The following is a 16047-nucleotide window of genomic DNA, read 5'->3' as shown; positions in this document are numbered from 1 at the left end:
GCTTAAGTTTTCCTGCCTTGCCCACAGTCAGGACAAATCTTTGTTACCCGCCAGTCCCACAGCCACTCAGACCCAACCAAGTAAACACAACCTTATATTGCTTACAAACTGTATGGCCATGGCAGGCTTTTTGCTAACTGTTTGTATATCTTAAATTAACCCATTTCCATAAATCTATACCTTGCCACGTGGCTCATGGCTTACAGGCATCTTTTCATGCTGCTTGTCAGGGTGGTGGCTGGCAGTGACTCCTTCTGCCTTCCTGTTCTTTTATTTCTCCTCTCTGTTAGTCCCGCCTATCCTTCCTGCCTAGCCACAGGCCAATCAGTGTTTTATTTATTGACCAATCAGAGCAACTTGACATACAGACCATCCCCCAGCACAAACAAGTACAGACCATCTCAGACACCAGCACTCAGGGCCATGGTCCTAATCATCCTCTATGCGGACCTGCTGGGTAAAGCCACGAGGAACCCGAGAACGGGCTCCCACAGGACATACAGAACATACCACAGCATTAGAGGATCCCTTTTCAGGATGAGTCTGGGTAAGGTGAGTTCCAAGGAGAGAGAGGAATGTTTGGAGGAGGTTGCTTAGGGGTGACTAGAATGGATGAGGGCTATGAATGGGGCTATATAAAAGGTTTTCTAATAGTTCCTGGCACATGGTAAATCCTATAGTGAGCATATTAGCAAGTATTAATTTCTTCTTCTACTAATCTCAAGTACAAAGATATTATTACCCCTTACAGGTGAGCCTTTAGATATAGGAAATATGAATTGTGTCTTTCTAAAATGTTTCTTACTAAAAATTTATCACTCAAATGTTGTAACTGGTACAGAGACAACCAAACCAAACTACTGGGAACTCATAATCTGTGGGCCAATAGCTGGAGCCTCCATGGGACTGGACTAGGCTCTCTGCATTGCGGAGAGAGTTGTTTAGCTTGATCTGCTTAAGGGGCCCCGGCAGTGGGATCGGGATTCATCCCTGCTGCATAAGTGGGCTTTTTGTAGCCCATGCCTATGGTTGGACACCTTACACAGCTTTGGTTCAGGGGGAGGGGCTTGGACCTGCCTCAACTGAATGTACCAGGCTCTACTGACTCCCTGTGGGAGTCCTTGCCTTGGAGGATGTAAGAATGAGGGGTGAGTTGGGGAGAGAAGGCTGGGGAGTCGGGGGAAGGAGGAGAGGGGCACCTGTGGTTGGTATATAAAATGAACAGAAAATTTCTTGCTTAAAAAAAAAACAATTTGTAACTGAGTGAGCCGACTAAAAGGAATCATGCTGTTCTGTTTGACTGTAAAGAAGAAAGAAAGCTATGAAGTTAGCTTTCAAGTCATGATTTTTTTCTTTTTTAACTCCTCTAGGTTAAATTTGCAGGATTTCCACACATTTTTATTCTACTCACCTCAACTTTAACAGCCCTTTTAATTTCTGTGTTTGTTCCATTTGAATTGATGCTTCTAGGAAACCATGTCTGCTAACAAATGTTGCTTTAGAAAGTTTTCTACAAGATTTCTGCGCAGAATGTGAGGAGCAGTCATGGCTACTTTAAAACTCTCCTGACCCACCTCCCTGCTTGTTTTGCCTTTCTATTGCAAGCTTGTTCCAAGACACTCATAGGCTGAGCGCCGCAGTTCTCAGCAGAGCGGCACTCCCTGGTTCTACAAAACAGAACCATTTTTAAAGAGATCTGTCACCAACACAATGAACTCCGTAGTTTACACAGGTAACTTCCTGAGTTCCTTTCTCAGCTCGTGTATCAAGGAGAGAAAAGACTGTTGCCATCCCTTTGTACGGAAACTTCTGGGCCACTACAGATGGAAGAACCCCCACCCCACCCGACAGATCCATGTTCTGTACATGTGTTTTAAGGTGAGGGAGGAAGGGAGATGAGAAAAGATTTTATAAGCGTTATTGAAACCAAAACTTCTGGAGCACAGTGAAACGCATTTGCCAGCTCCTCAATACAGCTGGGTTCTCCCCAGTCTCTGTAATTGGAAACAGATTGCTATGAGGCTCTAATGTGCAGAGTGCTCTAATGGTGTCTCATTTCTAGTGGGGGACATTGCACTTGCAATGACCATTTATAACATCAACAAATCCCTGGCAATTTTTTTTATAACATAAATAGAATATGACTTAAAATTTTCCAGCTTGTTTCAGAATTTTTGTATAATTCTCTAAGTATAGTTGATAAATGATCAATTGTAATTAATTAATTGATAGAGCATTATTGGGTATTTTGAGCTTGAATGAATGTAAGATTAGCATGTATCTGAACAATTGATACAATGCATATTTTTAATTATTTCTTTTACCTTTTGAGATTCTAATTAAAATATCCATATTCTATTTGAGTATGAGAGAAAAGTTCACTTCATAGAATTCACCAAATTCTTGGCAATTAGATATAATGAAAATTTAGGAAATTCTAATTAAGTAAAAAAAATCATGTTGTATTTATATTTTACATTTATTTCACTTAAAACTACTAGTTTTCAAGTCTTCAAATATATAATTTAATATAAGTGAAATGTAATTCTTCAAAGCATATGTCTTCCTATACCTTATGACTTCACTGGACACCTCAATATAATGTCTTAGAAGAACTCAAATTATCAATAATAATTCAAGGGAGTTTTATACACTTTATAAAAATAGCATTAAATTTTTTGAACTACATCTTTGAGACGTAGGTTTGGATAGCCCTATAATTATAAACTGTATAGATGAATATGGTACATTATATTTACCATAGTCTACCTCTTGATAAAAATTTGAGCTAGGAGTTAGAAGATAAAGTTTTGAGATATTCTTTCAGTTTGTAGGAGCACATATAAGGTATCATCTTAACCAATCAATGGAAATAATGTATGTACACCAGGTGACAACATCATGGTTTCTATTGAAGCAATGGAATTAATGCATATCAGGTGACATCATCATCTCTAATCAATGGAAATAATGTATACCAGGTAGCACTATCATGATGTTCTTAAGTTATCTATGCTGTGAAAACAAAATAATTAGATATTATTGACCTTATTTTATAACTTGGAGTATTTGCCTTATTTTTGTTAATTTATTTGGTTGGTTTTCAAGACAGGGTCTCTCTGTGTATCCCTGACTGTCCTAGAACTCACTCTATAGACCAGGCCTGTTTCAAATTCACAGACATCCTCCTGCCTCTGCCTCCCAAGTGCTAGGATGAAAAGTGTGTGCCACAGGCATAGCTATTTGAATGATTTTTAACACCAAATTAAAAGAGCTACTTTAGAGGAAATGAGCATATGGCTATTCTCACTATAACACACAAAGATTTAAAAATATTTATTTTTAATCCAGAATGTCTACACTGACACCCTTTCTGTTATACGTGGTACCTTCCTATTATACAGGTATCTTCAACTTAGGTATGTCCTAGTTTCCAAAAATCTCTGATCTTTCCTGTTCATCTTTATGCTGTTGTTTGTATCAAGACTTTAGCACATGGCTATACTTTGTGGTAAGTTTTTATACATGCTTAGCAGGTTGTCCCATTGCCTGCAAATATCCATGAGTGTGTAGCTCCTCATGGTTCCAGTTAGAATTGGTTGTACAATTGTAAATCATTTTGTGATCTTTGATGTTACAAAGAGCCTATAATTTCTGCAGAATTGACACAGACTTAACACTGAGTCCAAATTCATGAGTGTGGTGTCTCTCAATCTATAGCATTAATTTATCTCAATAAACATATCATATATATATATATGTATATATATATACACACATATAATTATCCAACATCCTTTTTAGATGGTTTTCCTATTACTTGATTTTGAGTAGTTTTTATTCTTTGAGAATTTTCCACATGTATACAATGTATTTCAATTATATCTACCCACCCTTTTCTACCTCCAATTCTTGTTGGACAGCCTCTTCCCCAACACAGGCCCCTCCCAATTTCATGTCATCTCTGTTAAAAAAAAAGTGTGTCTTACTGAGTCCTCTTAATACTGTCAATACCCACATGGCAAATGGGTGATGGACCACTCTCTATCAATTAGCCAGTGGTCACACCCTTAATGAAAAGTGACTTGTTCTCCCAAGGAGCCACCCAATCCCAGTAGCTTTGCAGCTGGGCTGGGGCTTCATGCATCCCTCCCCTCTCTGTGTTCCTTGGTTTGCTCTTTGGCAGGTGTTATATTGTAGCTGAAGGTTTCCTGTGATCCACCTGGCCCATGGTCAGGACAAATCTCTCTCACCTGCAGTCCTACAGCCACTTGGACCCAAGTAAACACAGAGAGGCGTTTATTAATTAAAATTGTTTGGCCATTAGCTCAGGCTAACTACTGACTAGCTCTTACACTTAAATTAACCCATAATTCTTACTTACATTTAGCCACCTGGCTTGGTACCTTTTCTCAGTTCTGCCTTCACATCTTGCTTCCTCTGTCTCTGGTTGGCAACTCCTGACTTAGCCTTCCTCTTCCCAGAATTCTTCTCTCTGATTATCCTGCCTATACTATACTTCCTGGCTGGCTACTGGCCAATCAGCATTTTATTTATCTACATTCACAGCATACAGAAAAATATTCCCAGCATTATATAGTACTTAGCATAGTTTCTGTGAGTTTATGAGCATGAGACCAACACTTTTAAATTTTCTCTTTTCTGTTTTATATTAAGATTGCATTAGGCTCACAAATTTATTAAATTAGAATGTACCCGTTCCACCTTTCTAATTTCTAAGTGTTTAAGATCAGAACTATTTATTCCAGACTTTTTTTCAACATACTGAAGAAAACAGCTTCTGGGCTACAGACACTTGCCTTAATGCATAGTTTTTATGGGGATACTGTGGATTTGAACTCCTGTACCCATAATAGCCAGTATCTTTGCCTATCTAGGCATCTCGTCATCCCCCCATCCCAAATATTCTAAATTAAAATAATTTTAAATTTAGTTTAGATTTATATGTCTTGACTTTTCCTATTCTAGTATGACACTTTTGGGGTTCTTTATATTCTTTTTGGCTCTTTTTCCAAAGTATATCATGTCACTTGAAAATAGTTGGGTCTCGGAAAAAATTGTAAGTAATGTTATTTTATAGTTCACGTTGGTAATTCCACTATATAAGGTTTCCATGAGCTTGTGTCTGTTGGGCTTTTTAAGTGGTACATACTTCCTGAGAACCTAGTTGTTTTTGAGTGTGGGCTAGACATTGTATTCAAAGAAACATTTCAGAAATGCATCGGAACCTTGTGTAGCATTGTCTTTGTATACAGGGCATCCTCATTTGGTTTCATTATAGTCCAGAGGGCCTATAAACCCAAGGTACTTTTTATATGCTTTCATGGATGCACAGTCTTTTGGCCCTTATAATGCAGAGCTTTAAGTATATACAACGGCTCATGTGGTTTTGCTCTTCCAGTATTCTTACAGAGCAGTCCTTTCGGATTATAATCCTGATGCCAAGAGAACTTCTTAGCCCAACATAACCAATGTTTTAAGCCCCTGGACAAACACATTATGTGTTTTGATTCCTTCAGAACTGTAAGGCAGTTTATTTTCTTTTTTTTTTTTTTTTTTTACTTTTTTTCTTTTATTTTACAATACTATTCAGTTCTGCATAACAACCACAGATTCCCTTGTTCTCCCCCTTCCTGCCCCCCTCCCCTTCTCCCCAGCCCACCCCCCATTCCCACCACCTCCAGATCAAGGCCACCCCCGAGGACTGAGATCAACCTGATAGACTCAGTCCAGGCAGGTCCAGTCCCCTCCTCCCAGACTGAGCCAAGCGTCCCTGTTTAAGTCCCAGGTTTCAAACAGCTATCTCATGCAGTGAGCCCAGGACCTGGTACCACTGCCTAGATGCCTCCCAAACAGATCAAGCCAATCAACTGTCTCACCTATTCAGAGGGCCTGATCCAGTTGGGGGCCCCTCAGCCTTTGGTTCATAGTTCATGTGTTTCCATTCGTTTGGCTATTTGTCCCTGTGCTTTATCCAACCTTGGTTTCAACAATTCTCGCTCATATAAACCCTCCTCTTTCTCACTAATTAGACTCCCAGCGCTCCACTCGGGGGCCTAGCTGTGGATATCTGCATCCAGATTCCTCAGTCCTTGGATGGGATTTCTGGCCCAACTATTAGGGTGTTTGGCCATCCCATCACCAAAGTAGGTCAGTCCCGGCTGTCTCTCGGCCATTGCCAGCAGTCTTTTGTGGGGGTATCTTTGACACGGGGATCACCCAATGACGGAGAAATGGATGAGATCTACATGAACAGCCTGGACATGAGTGGGAGCAATGAATGGCAAGGGTCGAGGGAAAGAGAGCGGGAGATCCTAGCTGGATCAAGAAAAGAGTGGGAGAACAAGGAATAGGAGACCATGGTAAATGAAGACCACATGAGAAAAGGAAGAAACAAAGTGCTAAAGAGGCCCACAGTTTATTTTCTTAATTCCTCATTTACATCTAGTATGTAGTTCCAGTAGCCTAGAGTACCGAATGTGGCTTAATAAAGTTTTGGCTTTTCCTGGGTTTCATCCCAGTAATTTATCATGAATATATGTTATCTGATATATTCGAAACATTCCTTTTTAAGATTTCAAGATAGTTTAAGTTGTTCCCAGGAAGAGAACGAGTATAAAGTAGCTAGGCCCCTCCAGCAGAAGCAAATATTCCTGTTATTTTCATGTTTGGGTGTAATTTTACACCATCCACATCAACATCAGCCTTACTCTAAGGCTTTCCTATTGAATTTTATCAGCATTATTGTTTCTCCCCACCTTAGGAGAAAGGTAGGACTACTTCCACTGCCAGCAATGAAGCCACAACAGCTATTCACAACCCAGTGAAGCTGTTGAGTTAGTTAGGAATCTCAATACTCACAACCTAACGTTTTAAGTGTATTGTTTTCAGAAAACTTTCTGGAAGAATTTGTTTCCCTTTTTCCCTTGATCAATATTTACCAGAAACCAAGAGTACCAGAGGATGTTTTCTGAGCAAGTGAGTTAAATTTTAGTATATTATTTGAATGACTGTGTAAGATTTCTAATTTATGCAAGGTGTTAGAAGCCAGAGGGTAATTGATAAAAATCTCTTTGACCATAAGGTAAACATAATGGTAATTAGTTAAAGACAATACTTGACATTATCAAACTTTAAATTACTAAGTACTAATTCATTAATATAAGAAAGTGATCAGATGCATTAAATTATACAGTTACCAGTTAAAAATTATAAGCAAAATAATAATTATGCAGTATGTTCTTGTTTAATCAGAGTGTTAGGTTAAGTACAGTGAAGAACTGGTACAAATTTAACTAGGGCAAACATATTTCATTGTTCCCAGTTTGTAAAAAATATAGGTTATCTAACAGCCTGAAAGGAAACTTTCCTTTTCACTTTCCCCTAGGACAGTCCTGTTATATTTTATGTCTATTTGTTTTTTTAACACTCCATAATTTTAAAAGTGGCCTGGCAGGAATCCAAGCACATGGAAAGAAAAATGGTTCTTGGACCTATCAAAGACTGCAACACTAGCTCTTTTAAATCACTTTTATATGTGATGTTTTTGGTCTAGTCAGCAAAAGGCCAATGCTGCTTGCTATTCTGACTGTTGGAACAGATATTCACTTAAGAAGGAATATCTCTGAGGAATAATAAACTTCATATTATCTAACATGAGATAAAACACACTATCGTACTTGTATTCCAATGTATTGACACTGTCACAAACAGAAAATTCTAACTGCTTAGCTAAGAATTTAGAAGTGAGCTGTCTTGTTTTTACTGTTCTGATATTTGCTGGTAACTGTTTTGGACATTTAGGATAACTTGAGTCTGCTTTGCTCTTTATGTGACCACCTGTGGGAAAAGTACATACCAAGAGCTAGGATAAGTCTTTATTGCAAAACTCTTGTTTGATGGCAAGAAAAATCAAGTGGAATGCACTAAGTGTCACAATACTTCAGGGCTTTTTTCCCCCTCTGGCTCTTGTTGTTTCTTCTCTCCTGTGTATTTCTTTTACAACTTCAGCATTTGGAGAACCATTTCTGGGAATTATTCATCGACTTTTTGGGAGCAATTTCCTGAAATTTCTGTTTAATGAATAATGGTAATGTATCATGTACATTTTACTACCAGAACATTAATCTTTGCTATTATTTTTATTATGCATTGATTCTTCATCACTTGTATGTCTTAATAGCCAAAGTATATAGCTCTATCATGGATAGTTCTGAATTTGTAACTGAACCATTTATAGAACTGCTAGGGGACTATATTATGTCTAATACATGAGGATTGGCAGCATTTTAAGGTAGATTTTAGTGTTCAAACAAAATCTTTGAGCACTGTGTGTAACTGGAGGTGAGACTGCTAGTTGTAAACTCTTCATATAGCCCCAAGGCTTGTTCGGTTTTCATTTAGTTTTACTAGACTTCATTTGGTTTTGATTAAGCCTTGAGACAGACAATGGCTTTCTTGAAAAATATGAGTTTCTTAAGTTAGAAAATGACCCTCTGGTATAGAAAAAAGAAATATCTTCCTCACGGTAACAAACATCTTATCACAGCAATTGTAAGAGAAGCTTTAATCAGAAAATGAAGAGTGAGATTTTTGTATATTAAACTCTCATATTATATTTCTGATTTTTTCTCATCATTATTCTTTCATTAACAATGAAAATTGTTCCATTTACCTCCAAAGTCAAAAAATAAATATTTAATGTAACTATATTTTCTATTTATGTGCATAGCATATAAAACAATTTGATTTAAAGATAAGTAGATATATTCGTGAATTCAGAAAATATTTAAATCATTTGTTTTTATAAAATACTTTCTTTTAACATTAAATAATCATAGGCTATAGAGATCACTTATTTAAATTGTATATCTCTTATTATCAAAAAACATGCCAGTGTAATACTGGTTTGCATCATTTTTAAATTGTGCATATTGTTCATTTATGAAGGAAGTATGATGTTACATTGTTCACCCTAAGCAGGAGAACTGTGGGCCTCAGTTCCCAGAAGACAACCTGGGGAAAGTTCTTTGATTTTTGATGTCTCTTTCATCCTCAACAAAACACTTTAAACACTTGAGTTTTTGTTTTTTGCAGTCAAGATTTGACTGCAAAAAAAAGATTGTTTTTTTGTTCATGTCAAGATATAAGCACAGGCAAGAATATACAAAGGAGCCCAGTAGCACAGGCAATAAACACCAAAGATTGTCAGGAAAGAAACTCTCAGGAGAGTAGACACACAGCCTTCGGAATGGGAGAACGTCTTTGCCAGGTATGCATCAACAGTAATTTAATGGCTAAAACATATAAAGAACTGTAGGAATAAACATCAGAAAGTAGGCCAATGAGCTGCAAAAACAGTTTACAAGAAGAAATACGAATGGCCAATAAATATATTTAAAAGTTAAACAATCTTAGACATCAGGGAAAGGCTAGTTAAAACTATTCTGAGATTCATTCTTACCCTTCTTAGAAAACTTTTATCAGGAAAATAAAGGGCAACAAGTTCTGAGGAGGATGTAAGGCAAGAGTCATCATTCATCAGTGTTGATAGAAGTGTTAGCTGCCACATCCATTGTAGAAGTCAATACAGAGTGTTCTCAGAAAGATAAAATTAGAACTACCACATGGCTTTACTATACATCCAGACAGGTGTATTGAAGTACTCAGTGCCATCACAGAGATATGTGGGCATCCATGTTTATTGGTGAGCTACTTACAACAGCAAGGATACTGAATTAGTTGAATGTCCATCAACAGAAGAACGGGTAAATAAAATATAATCCACAAAACAGTGAAACTATAGTCATCAGCCAAAACAGTTGAAATCAAGACATTTACAGGAAAATTAATGGAACTGGAAATTTTTATTTTCAACAAAATAACCCACAAGCAGAAACATGAAAGATGCATCGTTTTCTTCATATTAGGAGCATTTATTTATTTGTTTGTGTGTATGTGTGTGTGTGTGTGTGTGTGTGTGTGTGTCTACTAGTATATCTGTGTGTGGGTATTGGTCATGAAACTAGAAATAGGGCTATGAGCAGTAAATAAGTTTTAAGGGAGGAAGGGCAGTAAACATACCTGACATGAAAGCAGAGTAGGGTATTGGAGGAAGAATGCCACAAGCAGGGGAGCAGGGAATAAGGGAGGGGAGTTTGAGAAGAAAGAAAAAGTTTTTCTCTTGGTTTTATAAGAAATAATTTGATGTTGATCAATAAAGGCATTACAAAAGAGCCATAAAGAAGTACTATTACTGATAGAAGACGTAAATGTAAATTTCTTTTTTTTCTAAATTATAAATCCTCAGCTTCACATATTGAAGATTTTATACCTACAACATCACCAAAGTCCATACCATCTGTTTAAGGCTATGCCAAAAACAATTTAAATATTAGACACAGGAACTTAAGGACATTATCACAGTACTCATCATCTTAACATTAAATAAAGTAATGGATATGTTGCTAATTTTAGTCATAACTATCTATATAACCTGCAATTATAAACTGATTTTCTTATGATGATAGAAAATTTTACATTTACCAAGAAGTCAATAGCCAATAACTTCTTGAATAAGTGTCTTCCAGCTCAGGTTTTAATGTTAAAAAATAATAGCCCATATTCACAATCTTTATGATTGAACATTTGAAGTATTATAGTACAAAGTTTGAATAAGATCTACAGCTTGCTTAAATATTTTGTTGAAGTTTGTTTATGAATTCCCTGTGTGGGAGCACTACTTAAAATCAGTGACATCTGGAATAAATGTGTCTAGGTTTCCATGCATTTTATATTATTTAAATATTCTCACTGGTCCCTTCATGTCAGCTGTTCAATTAGTCAAGTTATTTTGGTTTACTTAGAATAATATGTGCTTTACAACTCCTGTGGGATACTGTCTGCAATTCTAAATCACTTTTGACTTTGGAAATTGTAAGTTTCACTTGAAGGAAGTTGAAGTAAGTATTTTGGTAAATGTGTTTATTCAGGATTTTACTACAGAATTCGAGTTAATATGAATCATTTTATTTTTGACTAAGAAATTCCCCATTAGTCTGCTAAATTATATCATGTGACTCTTGTTTTATTTTCCTAAAACTGATAATAGTTTTAGGGGTACAAAAGTAAGCAATGCTTAAGAAGGACTTATTATTTTTTATTACATTCAGGTGAATACAATAAAAATATGCAGTTGTTATCATACAAAAATGAAAACATGCAATTTGAGAAAAATCTTATCAGTTCAAGCTCTTGTTATTAGCAAATATTAGTGTTATAAAATTATCTCATATTAGTGCTGAATGGCGGTAGTTCTTGTTCTTTTAATGCAATAAAAATAGAAATTTCTACAATTCAATTTAGGAAGTGACTATGTACTAAGGATTTTTAGTATATCATAAAGAATTTAGATTAATTAGAACCTGCACATAAGGAAACAAATTTGTCTAGGCATGGTGGCACACACTTTTAATCCTAGCACTTGGGAGGCAGAGGCAGAGAAATCTCTCTGAGTTGAAGGTTAGCCTGGTCTATGCAGCATATTAAAGGCTGGGGCCACACAGTGTGATCCAGTTGTTCTTGAGAGAAAGGAAACCAGGGGGTAGTGATGCTAATGTTCCCAGGGGTGATAGAAGAACACATCATGAATTTCCTGTGTGCTGATTCAAACTCTGCAATACCATCAAGGTGAAGAAAATGAATGCTGAATGACAGTGAGAAGTGGAAGGTTCTAACGACATTTACCAATTGGACTTGCCTGCTAATTTTCCCAGCTGTATTAATGAAAGGATGAAAAAGCTAGGATTTCTCAAGGAAGGGATATGCTCCTGACATCCCACTATGACAAAATGCGAATCAATGGCATAATATCTTATCATCTTTTATCCTTTATTTCAGTTCCAGAAAAAGCTTTACACTTAATATTTACAGGCTTGCTTAAGTCATGGGATTAATTTAGGATTTCATTATATTGCAGATGTTAGATAATCACATGTCCATCAAACGTCACGTGGACTGAATCGCTTCTTGGCTTCTGATCTAAACCACTAAAGCCAAGAATGCTTGAGTCAAAGTCAACAGCAGCCCATTCTCAAGGTTATATGTTCCTCAATTCCAGATTTAAAGAAACACTAAAAACTCAGGCACTGCATCTAGAAAGCAGCAAAAATCTTTGTAGAGGGGCAGAGAAGTCTCTGAACTTGGTAGTTGAATTGGTGACCCATTTCATCCATGATTCTCAACTTTGCTAGAAGACAATGCAATTTTAGATGGAGTGCTCTGAATTTTTTTCTTCACTAAAATCACTTCAACCACAAACCATAGTATAATGGCTTCTGGATTGGAACATGGGAAACAGTATTGTAGCTAGAGATTTCCTGGTCCTGCCTGGCCCACGGTCATGACAAATCTCTCTCACCTGCCAGTCCTGCAGCTGCTCAGACCCAACCAAGTAAACACACAGGGACTTATATTACTCATAAACTGTATGGCCATGGCAGGCTTCTTACTAACTGTTCTTATATCTTAAAACAACCCATTTCTATTAATCTATAAGTTGCCATGTGGGTCGTGGCTTACCGGTACCTTAAGTTCCTCAATACGGCAGCTGGCATCATCTCTCTGCCTCAGCCTTCCACTTCCCAGAATTCTCTTCTCTGCTTGTCCTGCCTATACTTCCTGCCTGGCTACTGGCCAATCAGCATTTTATTTATACAGAGCGATATCCACAGTACAGTATAATACAGGCAGTATTTTGTAACCCATCTAGAAAGTTAATTCAAAGCCTTGGTTATGTTTTGACAGAAATACTTTATTTTTTATTCATTTATTTATTTTTAAAGATTTATTTATTTTGTGAATCTGAGTACACTATCTGCATGTAGGCCTTTATGTCAGAAGAGAACATCAGATCCCACTATCGAAGGTTAGTGACCCACCACATAGTTGTGGGGAATTTAACTCAGAACCTCTGGAAGAGCAGCACATGCTCTTAACTGCTGAGCCATCTCTCCAGCCTGAGAGAAACACTTTAAAACTTCTCTTCTTTGTAAGAAATATAAAATGCAAACTGTTATATTGTGAAAGAATTTCCCTTCTGCCTATTTAAAAAGCTTTATATGTGTCAATTATGTTATCCTTTCAATATTTCTGGAGGCAGCCTTGTGGTAGGAGCTAGAAGTCCTGCCTTCTGGTCCTGAAATTGGCATGTGCTACTTTCTGTCTCAAGTATTCACCTCAGAAGGAGACATTATTAATGCTGAATTCCCAGATGCTCCCCACAATTTCTTAGCATCTCCTGTGGTTATGTTAGTGTCATGAGACCAAAGTGTTATTAATCTAAGGGACATTTATACTTTGCAATCTGAGAGAGTCCAACAAACCAGAGTAGGAATGAAGTGCCAATCAGTAAAGAGGGCTTGGGTGGCCCCATGCAAGGTGGAAATCAGGGGATCCCTGAGTTGCAAAAACAGGATGAAAGCCCTTTGCCAATACCAAGACAAGAGCTTTTGTTGTATAAAGCCACTCAGCTCTGCAAGTCGTTTGTTACCATAACAGCCTATCTCATGCCAACTAACATCTCTCTGTGAATCATTGCAAACTGTGGGATTGACAGCTTTCATGTGTCCCAGTTTATCTTTCTGAGATACCCTCTGGCCTTCATTTTATGACAGAAGAAACATAGATGTTTTCAGAGAACTGAAATGGGTCACACACTGAGGGTGATGTCAAACTATAAGATCTATTACTTTGAGACCTTTCAGATTAATTTTCTCTAACTATATATTCTACAGCATCCATGAGATTAGCTATGGGATCATTCAATAGACAATAAGATGCAAAATGATTCTGTTCCTGTCTAGTAGGTTTTGTTAAATTAGACATGATATAGTTCAGCATATAATTAGTGACAGAGCATTTAAAGTTCTGATTTTTAGTTCATGAATTTACCTACCAAGTTGTAGAAGTATTTCATAGTATATATAAAATGCTGATCATTTTATATATGATCATGATGATTAAAAAATACAAGATGTCATTCACACAGATATTGAAGATAATTACATATTACAAAGAGGTATAGCTGAAGTTTTTCTGCTGTTGCTGAAAGTTTTTCTGTGTCCTGGCCGGCCAGTGGTCAGGACAAATCTCTCCTACTCATGTCCTCCAAGTAAGCACACAAAGGCTTACATTAATTATAACTGCTTGGCCATTAGCCCAGCCCCATTACTGACCAGCTCTTACATTTAATTTAACCCATAATTCTTATCTTTGTTTAGCAACGTGGCTTGGTACCTTTTCTCAGTTCTGCCTTCACATCTTGCTTCCTCTGTGTCTGGCTGGCAATTCCTGACTCAGCCTTCCTCTTCCCAGAATTCCCCTTGTCTGCTTGTCCCACCTATACTTCCTGCCTGGCTACTGGCCAATCACCATTTTATTTTTATCAACCAATCAGAGCAACACACATTCACAGCATGCAGAGTGACATTCCACAGCCTACAGCCTTATCTAGAATTAACAATATGCAGATGCTTATTTTTAAAAGATACGTTAATACAATATTGATAACGGATCATGAGACCTGCGAGTTAATATCTAGTTGTTTTCCCCATCTAATACTCTTCATATTGAGGCTCAGGTACGTGCTACCCCATTTGGTTGTGACTATCTTTGGATGGTAATGAATAGATTTCAATATTACATAGTAATATAATTTTAGTCTACCTAAATACCTCGAATAAAATGAGCAAAGGGGTTCAGAGGATTTAAGTGCATTGATAGAAACATTGGACAGGAAGTTTTGACAAGACGAAGAAGCCCCTCTAGGCCTCCAATGCTAGCTGGTAACAATTTTAGGTTTGGGGCTGGTGGAAGCTCGTGGTCTGCTAAGTTAATAGACTCCCCCCAAAAAGTATTTATCTGAACACTAAACACTAAGAAGTATTATTCACAGGATTTTAGTTCCAACAAAGAGGGAGCCAGGGCTGGCTATTCAGGGGTCTAAAGGTGGTCAAAGAGAAGGTAATTAGCCTCTGGACCTGCCCCATCTTAACCTGTGCACAGTTATTTAGTCAGTCTATACCAGATCTTTCCAAGAATTTTCACTTGGCACCATAATTCAGGGTTCACTGATCCCTGATGTTGAAGATGGTCAGTACGACAATTTGATTCCATGAGGCAATTTTGACTTTTCCTTCCTCAGTTGCACAGCTCAGTCTCTATTGTCCTATATCTTTCCTGTAATGCCCTGAAGACACATAAAATGAGTAAAATTCAGTTGTGGGACTAACCAACTTTCTGAGCCACATGAAAGAGCAGCACTTGATTTTAAAGTGTTAACCTGAAGTCATTACATGTAATTAGAAAAAAACTTTTATAATTAAGTCTGCTCATATTCGGATGAGTTTCTAGTCTAGATCCATCTGGTGGCCCTTCTATAGCTTGTAATCATACAATTCTGTCTCTACTTTTTGAGATTTATTTTTATTTTTAAGTATGGATGTTGCCCCATGTATGACTATGCACCATGTGTGTGTGTAGTAACCTTGAAAGCCAGAAGAGGGCATCATATACACTGGAAGTAGATTTATAGATGGTTGTTAGCTACAGTGTTGGTGTTCAGGCTTGAACTCAGGTCTGCTGGAAGAGGAGTCAGTGCTTTTAACCACTAATCAGTCTCTCTAGATCCATTATTCTGTTTTTAAAAAATAAAAAAAAACATTCATTTAAATGACCCTCCCATGCTCTTTGTTTCTTTTGTCATAGTTTTCTATAGACATGGTGCAGTTAAAAAACAATAGTTGATTTGCTAGACTTTGATATTCCCTTAGAGTTATGGAATTAAGTCATTGTTGCCCATTGCTTTTATCAGAGATCTAGAATATATTTTCTAAGTGCACCTGAGTACATACACATGCCTTTATTCTTTCTCCATATTAAGTATGTGAAAAACTACTTTTTCCCAAGGTGTTTTCTATATATTAGTCCAGGTTGCCTATAACTTCCTTTGTAGTCTATGTCTGGCCT

Source organism: Peromyscus leucopus, chromosome 12, assembly GCF_004664715.2.
Source record: "Peromyscus leucopus breed LL Stock chromosome 12, UCI_PerLeu_2.1, whole genome shotgun sequence".
NCBI classification, from domain to species: domain Eukaryota; kingdom Metazoa; phylum Chordata; class Mammalia; order Rodentia; family Cricetidae; genus Peromyscus; species Peromyscus leucopus.
Note: the sequence above shows the minus strand (reverse complement) of the source record.